Genomic DNA, 7,933 nt, shown 5'->3' with positions numbered 1-7,933 from the left:
TGGAGGAGAGCTTGGGTTGGGGCCCCGTGGATGGACATTTTGTTTTAAAAAAAACGGACGGATGGAAGCTGTCGATAAGAGCAACCGGTTGTTTGCAAATTATGGCAAAAAGGAATTTGCATATCACCGCAGCCACATCAAGCCCAAAGTATCACCTCAATGCAAAACATATAGCAGCTAGCGTGGAAGCCTAGCGTGGACGTTAGCCCGACTCCGGAGTACAAGGACCCACCCAATTGGCGTTGATCAAACAGTGGCCTATGCAACAGGGAGATTTTTATTTTTCATCAGGATATTGGGAAGAATAGGAGCGGATTGAGGTCAATCACTGGCCTTTTTTAATATTATTTTAAATGGTACACTTGTATTTGAACTATTTATTACCGTTTTGGGTTGGTGCAATTTGCCCACTTTTATGTGAAACTGTTTATTGTTTTGGGCCAGGTTATTGAGAGAGTTGGACTGAAATTGATTTAGATTTTATTAAATCAACTGTTTGGTAAATCAACAAAGGTCTGTTATGGCCTCTGAAGCACAGAGAGATGTTTTCAATAGTCACCGGGTTCCAAATGTTCTGAATCTACTTGAAAGTATTGTTGTTATACTAAAAAAACAAAGTGTTATTAGTTTACAGAGGTCTACTGAGCCTATAGGCTTACCTGAATCTCTGAAATGTACTATACTTCCTAAATATTGCTTATTGCTACACATTTATGGCAAAAAATTTGCACTTTTTCTGGTTGGTCTTGGTTAAGAACCACCTTGAAAGAAAATAAACAATGTTTTGTTGCTTAGCCTTATGTATTCGTCATTATTTCAATGGATACTAAAATCCATGTGAAAAAATTTGCTTCTCCACTGTTCTCAGGTCAAAATATTTATATTGCGATTAAAAAATGCGATTTTAATTACAAGCCTGTAATTAATTTTAGATTAATTTTTTTAATCGGTCCCGGGGCCCTTAGATTATAATTTTTTTTTATATATCTATGGTGACAGCGGCAATTCGTTGTCATGGGAGGCCTGCCTTCCAGAACCTCCACTCTCAGGGACAGTTCCGCTGCAGACTGCACTCTCAGGACCATAGACATATATAAACCAATGACTAGGATGAACTACCGCGCTGCTGGCCAGATGGCAGCGACGTTGCCACATGGCCCGCCATCTTTAGCTACAGGGCAGTGCCTCTCATTCATAAACATTAGGTTTACTTAATTTTAAAATAACAACGGTTTTTGGTTTATTTTATTAAGACATCAAAGATGTAGCTTATGAATTAACTGCCATCTTAAATCATGGACTTTCTTATGAAAAATAACATTAAGCAGATAAAGCAATGCGTATACACACACACACAAACAAGCGTATTATATTAAATATTTGCCGGTGTATTATATTTTCCATTTTCTTTCTTTATATTGTTTAATATTTAAAAATTATAAAATAAAAATATATTTATATTTTATATATAAAAAAATCGGTCTCATGTTACCACTCTGTAAAGCCAAGAGGTTGTTAATTTAGCAATGCCTTAGCTTTGAAGAACAGGGACCAACTAATGACAATAGCATATGGCTGGTGATATGTTATTAGATATTCACACCTTTTATCAAGAAGAAACCAAAACCAACATCAGAATTGGGAAGCTCACAGACAGGCCATTGTCTCATTAATCACATATATTTTGACATCAGATCTATCATATCGTTCCTTAGTTTGTGCTATTTGGTTTTAGATTTGTAAATAACAGCCCAAGAATAATATAAACTGTGTCCTTCTGTCAGTCCATTTGACTGTTTGTTTGTCTTGTCTTTCCCAGGCTGATATCTCACTAAATCCACTCTTTTATATGTTCCCTATACTGCCCCTATGCCCTGTAAGGTGTCCTTGGGTGTTATGAAAGGCAGCCCCCCCAAAATAAAATGTATTATTATTATTATAGAAGAACAACTTGTGTGTGTTGAGGGTATGTAGGGAAGCACGGGCAGGTGTGGAGAGATGGGGGCTTCAAGGTTTCAAGGTTATATTTGTTTTAAATGTTGTCTTGGAGATAAAGGACCAGCTGCACACAATAAAAATACAGTATAACACAAACCAATAGGACACACGGTGACACATGGCACACCAACATTCAATCATCGTCCAGCCTCAGCTTTGGTATTCTCACAACCATTTTATGGGTTTATTTAGACGGACTGAGCAAACATAAACATTATGGTGGGAACATGTGCTTGCGTATCAGGGCTGCGAAGTGCAGAAAAAGGCAAAGGAGGTAGAAGGATACAAAGTTTCATATGCTGAAGCACAGAAAGAGAAAAACCACCAAAACGACCCTAGAGATACTCGACATTTTAGTCTAAAAAGAAAAGGGTCTGGTTCAACCACCCGTTGACTGGTCCAGCTGCAGGTGGGAGAGGATGGGTGGGGTTATCCATGATGGACAACAGCCTGTTCAGTGTCCTCCTCTCCACCACAGCTTCAAAGGGGTCCAGCTCTTATGCTGTCAGTACAGGAAGTGACGATTCTGACGAACACGTTTTTTTTCCCGCCCACCGAAGGACTCGTTTGATGGAAGTTTTCAAATCACAATGGAAACTCATCACGGAGGTGATGAGTCCGCCCACCGTGCACTTTGGGTCGGCCTTGGTCAAGCCCTTTTGACCCCCCCAGCCTGAGGAATGTAACGGGAGTTGACAGGGGACTCTGCCCGCCTCACGAGTGCCTATTTTCGGACACTTTTTTTCACTTTCCCCCCTATTTTCCCCGGTTTTATTATTATTATTATTTTTTGGCTATTTCACACGGTTTCTACCGGGGACATTGCCCGTCATCCATATATTAATGGATTTTGACATTTTTCTCCTCTCCTCTCCTCTCACTGATCGAATGGCAAACGCGACCCACTGTCAGAGGGCCTCCGCGCCGGCCCGGCCTAGTGCCGGTGCTCTGGCGGTCGGTTCCTCCGAACTGCGGGTTCGACTCTGATGGCCGGGAGAGTGTGCTGCGTTGGGGTGTCGGACCTCCCCCACTCTGCGTGTCTCTTCCTTCACGGGTCCCGCAGCGGGGTGGAGGTTCCCAGCTGGAACCTCCCCAGCTCCGCCGCGTATGTGTGTGGGTGTGTGTGTATATATATAGGGACACCTTGTATTGTAGTTAATATCAGTACAGTATCACTTTTCATCACTTAGATTGATTGAACTGTTCTGCCCTTACTGTATCCCTATGCGTAGTTAGTTAGACAGTTAGCTAACATTTAAAAGTCCTCCAATAAAGATGCAAGGTTTTCTTTCTTGACTTTACTGTTCTTCTTTTACTTTGTAAAACTGTAACAATACAGATATAAAACACATATAAGTATGCAGGCTTTACATAACATATAAGTAGCACTGTACAAACAACACACATCCTACTATTAGGGCATCACTATTCTAGCACACGTCAGAATCGTCACTTCCTGTACTGACAGTGGAGGTGTCCTGAGAGTGGAGGTCTGCAGGCAGACCCCTCTTATCGTTGTTTACTCAAAAACGGAAGTTAAGCTTACTCGTGACATTTCAGAGATCCCTTCCGGAATAGATTTTCAAAATAAACTTTAGCATCAGTCGAATGCTAAACCGTAAATGTTTTCACAATAAAACAGTTTACTGTATGTTTAAACCAAAATACATCATTAAGCATTGATTTTAATTTCTTACAACATGTCAGAAACAAAACATACAACAATAATAATAATATATATTCATTTTTTTCTCACTCAAAATAATAATAATAACAAAGTACAAAAAAATAATAATACAACAAAATAAATAATAATAATTCTCAAATAGTCTGTCATGTTCAACAATATTTATATAGCCTAATGTACAGTAAGCCGAGTCGAGCTGAACAACAAGAAAGGAACTGTCTCTGAAGTGTTCAAACTCTCTTGCAGAATAGTTGCTTTAGTATCACCATTAAAAGCTAATCCTCTTTATAGTATGTTTCTGTATCACAAACCTCAGTATAAAAATGTCTTTCAATTAAGGGAAAGCCAATTTTCCTGCAACTTGCTTTAAAAGAAACTTTCAAATAAAGCTTACATCACTTGATGAATTTCAGGGTCGAATTTAGGTGACAATTAAATAAAAAACAGAGCAGAAAATGCGTCTCCGAGAGTTGCATTTTAAAACCTGGGTCACAGCATCTGAAGACAGACCTTTTATTCTAGGGAATAATCGCCCCTGCTTCATGGGGATCAGGTGAGAGGTTACTGTTTTGCCGCACTAACTACGGGAAAGTATGTGTTTTTAACTTCTAATTACCAAGCACTGCATCAGTCAAACGCATCGACCGAGTGATACGATCCAACCTCCCACTGCGAGAAGCACTCTGGAGAGATTATAGGACTCAATGTATTTGCTTGAATTCAGAAAAGTTGTGTTATTTCATTAATATTTCAGCCGTATTTCAGTGGCTGAGGTCTCTGAATTATTCACACGGTGTTAGTTGGTGTGGGTGAGACCACACTGCTTAAAGAGGAATTAAGAGAGAGAGAGAGAGTCGGGCTCTGGCTTCAGTCCTTTGCTAACACATTAACCGATTAAATGTGTGTTTCATTTACGGTTTACAAGATGCCGCTCGAATCGGAAAGTGTCCACCAGGTACATTATCATTTAGCCTTGTTGTTTGCACCATAAAAAAGGGGGTTTATTTGATGCTTGCAAAAGTTTTAATGTAATTGAATTATTTCCAGCACAGATAATTAAACCTTTTTATGGAGCTGTACTCTTCAGAGTCATCGAGTTCTTCCAAAACTTAATGGCCAACAGAGGCATACATTGTGCTGTGATTATGTAATGGATTTGGACAAGATTTCGAGTATCAAGCATCAGCGTCTGAACAATATAGGTCCAGACTTAAGTATTTGAACAACTGATTGCTGTTACATTTGGTACAGATGATCCATAAGAATGCTATGTGGAGAATTTGAATGTCCTCAGATAATTCTTTATATATATCTAAAGCCATCATTAGGGCCAACATGTCCAACACTTATTGACTAAATAGTTGCAGCAGCCTCATCTGTACTTGTTAAATGTTGATTAGCTCACATGCTAGTATGCTAACATGCCATTTTTTATTTTGATCAGGCAACCCATTTTATAACTGTGTCCGTCTTACTTTTAACAAAACTTTATCAACACAAGCTTAAAGTCTTCGTCCAGATACCCTGATGAATCTTTCTCGTAGAATAGTGGATTGTAATTGCCAGTGTTCGCTGTGACCTGGAGCACAAATGACACGCTAATTATAAGTAATTTCCGCTCTGCACATTGAATAACTCGGCACAAACAAGCGCTCTTGTTCCAACCAACAATAGGAGAGTCAACAGTCGTTATGTCGCCAGATAACCGGGGGAATTGGACAGATATATGGGAAACACTGACGGTGTGCAAATACATTTTCACCAGCAGTTTTGACCGATGTGTGCAGGTAGAACAGAGGAGTATGCAGGAGCAAAGAGAAAGTGTTTTGCACAAGGACACAAAAGCAAAATAGCTGCTGAAATGAAGACTGAACGACCTTGACTGACTTGGAAAAGGTTTTGAATATTGATAGCACTTTTACAGTCTTCATTGCTTTGAAATGAAAAGATAAAAGGCTTCATATCATGTGTTTTTATTCCAAAAGGTGACTCTAACATTCAATAATAAAGAGATGGAACAAATGGCAGACTAACTCCTGCCTTAGAAAGCATATTTTATGTCTGAATCAAAATATATGCACATCTTCCTGAACCTATGGGAGCGAAAGGAAACCCATGTATAGCAGAATGAATGTGGTATTTTTCTAATCTTAGCCTAGATTTGCAAACACAAGCACCGGAGCCAAGAAATCATCAAAAGGTAAAAATAAAACTGCTCTTCTGTGCCGTCGGAGGAAAGAGACCAAGTTTTGTAGATACAGTGAACACGCTTGAGGAGTTTTTATGAGGACGAGTGCACATTTTCTGGTAAAAATAAAATCGAGGGGAGGTTTACTTAAAGGGGACCTATCATGCAAAATGCACTTTGTGATGTCTTTTATACATAAATATGTGTCCCCGGTGCGTCAGGGAACTCACGCAGCGTCAGAAAATAAAACCCTCTCTCTTTTCCTCCTAACCCAAATCTTTTAAAAACGGGTGTACAACGAGCGGATACAGATTCCATCTGCTGTGACGTGTCCATCATCCGCTGTGACGTGTCCATCATCCGCTGTGACGTGTCCATCATCCGCTGTGACGTGTCCATCATCCGCTGTGACGTGTCCATCATCCGCTGTGACGTGTCCATCCGCTGTGATGTGTCCATCATTCGCTGTGACGTGTCCATCATCCGCTGTGACGTGTCCATCATCCGCTGTGACGTGTCCATCCGCTGTGACGTGTCCATCCGCTGTGACGTGTCCATCATCCGCTGTGACGTGTCCATCATCCGCTGTGACGTGTCCATCATCCGCTGTGACGTGTCCATCATCCGCTGTGACGTGTCCATCATCCGCTGTGACATGTCCATCATCCACTGTGACGTGTCCATCCGCTGTGACGTGTCCATCATCCGCTGTGACGTGTCCATCATCCGCTGATACGTGTCCATCGCTGTGACGTGTCCATTCGCTGTGACGTGTCCATCCGCTGTGACGTGTCCATCATCCGCTGTGACGTGTCCATTATCCGCTGTGACGTATCCATCATCGCTGTGACGTGTCCATCCGCTGTGACGTGTCCATCCGCTGTGACGTGTCCATCATCCGCTGTGACGTGTCCATCATCCGCTGTGACGTGTCCATCATCCGCTGTGACGTGTCCATCATCCGCTGTGACGTGTCCATCCGCTGTGACGTGTCCATCCGCTGTGACGTGTCGTGTCCATCATCCGCTGTGACGTGTCCATCATCCGCTGTGACGTGTCCATCATCCGCTGTGACGTGTCCATCCGCTGTGACGTGTCCATCATCCGCTGTGACGTGTCCATCATCCGCTGTGACGTGTCCATCATCCGCTGTGACGTCGGCGGACCAACAGAGAGTTGCTATCAGAAACAATGCCTGACGTGTTTTGGACGTAATCTCGTCTTTGTTTACATTAGCAAGCCTCGCTAACACTCAGAGCTAACCTGTACTGGAGAGCACATGTGTTTAAAAAGCAGGAAATGAAAAAAGGAACTCACCTTGTGATAAATCCACAAGAGAAAAAGCATTTGAGCTCCATACTGTTTCAGAAATAATCCTTGATGTGGTTTAGAACAGGATGGCGTTTTATCACAGCAGAATTTAACTTTATTCTGATCAGGCATTAGCTCCGCCTCCTCTTCTTTCTTTTTTTCAAGCTAAGGACCCAAGATCCACGTTTCTCTAACAGGGCTGCAAAAGAGGTGTTTGAGCAGTATGAGGGATGGCTACAACGGGTGATCTGTTTGGTATTTTGAACAAAAAACTTCACATATATGTTTTGTATTATGGCCCTACAATATATGTTTCAAATATAGCATGATAGGTCCACTTTAAAGAAAGCTCTTTGGGATGGAGGAGCATTCACAGATTCTGAGGGTTTGAGATCATCAGCTCTCATTTAGCTCAATTCAAATGTTCTTATTTGCATGCTATGATAAATGATAAGCACCTGGATCGTAATTCAATGAATTGCTGCAAAGTANAACTAGTCCGGGTACAGGCAGGGTCAGGGAGCAGGCGAGGCAGAATAGTCCGGGTACGGTCAGGGAGCAGGCGAGGCAGACTAGTCCGGGTACAGGCAGGGTCAGGGAGCAGGCGAGGCAAACTAGTCCGGGTACAGGCAGGGTCAGGGAGCGGGCGAGGCAGAATAGTCCGGGTACAGGCAGGGTCAGGAAACAGGCGAGGCAGAATAGTCCGGGTACAGGCAGGGTCAGGAAACAGGCGAGGCAGAATAGTCCGG

General features: G+C 42.1%; 1 protein-coding gene and 1 long non-coding RNA gene across 2 annotated transcripts in view; one reads left to right on the top strand and one right to left on the bottom strand.

The window, feature by feature from the left end:
* Positions 1-7,933, bottom strand: part of angpt2b (angiopoietin 2b) — a 510,244-nt gene that overhangs the window by 11,799 nt on the left and 490,512 nt on the right. The gene's annotated exons all lie outside the window — the stretch shown is intronic.
* The window catches only part of LOC104964639 (uncharacterized), a 978-nt gene continuing 722 nt past the window's right edge, over positions 7,678-7,933 (top strand). The window contains exons 1-2 of the long non-coding RNA XR_800446.1: positions 7,678-7,710; positions 7,747-7,891. This is a non-coding gene — a long non-coding RNA (uncharacterized lncRNA). The remainder of the gene's footprint in view (positions 7,711-7,746; positions 7,892-7,933) is intronic.

This window comes from Notothenia coriiceps, unplaced genomic scaffold, assembly GCF_000735185.1.
Source record: "Notothenia coriiceps isolate Sejong01 unplaced genomic scaffold, NC01 NC01_scaffold00037244, whole genome shotgun sequence".
Classification (NCBI taxonomy): Eukaryota; Metazoa; Chordata; class Actinopteri; order Perciformes; family Nototheniidae; genus Notothenia; species Notothenia coriiceps.
Note: the sequence above shows the minus strand (reverse complement) of the source record. Positions and strands in the feature narration are given on the sequence as shown.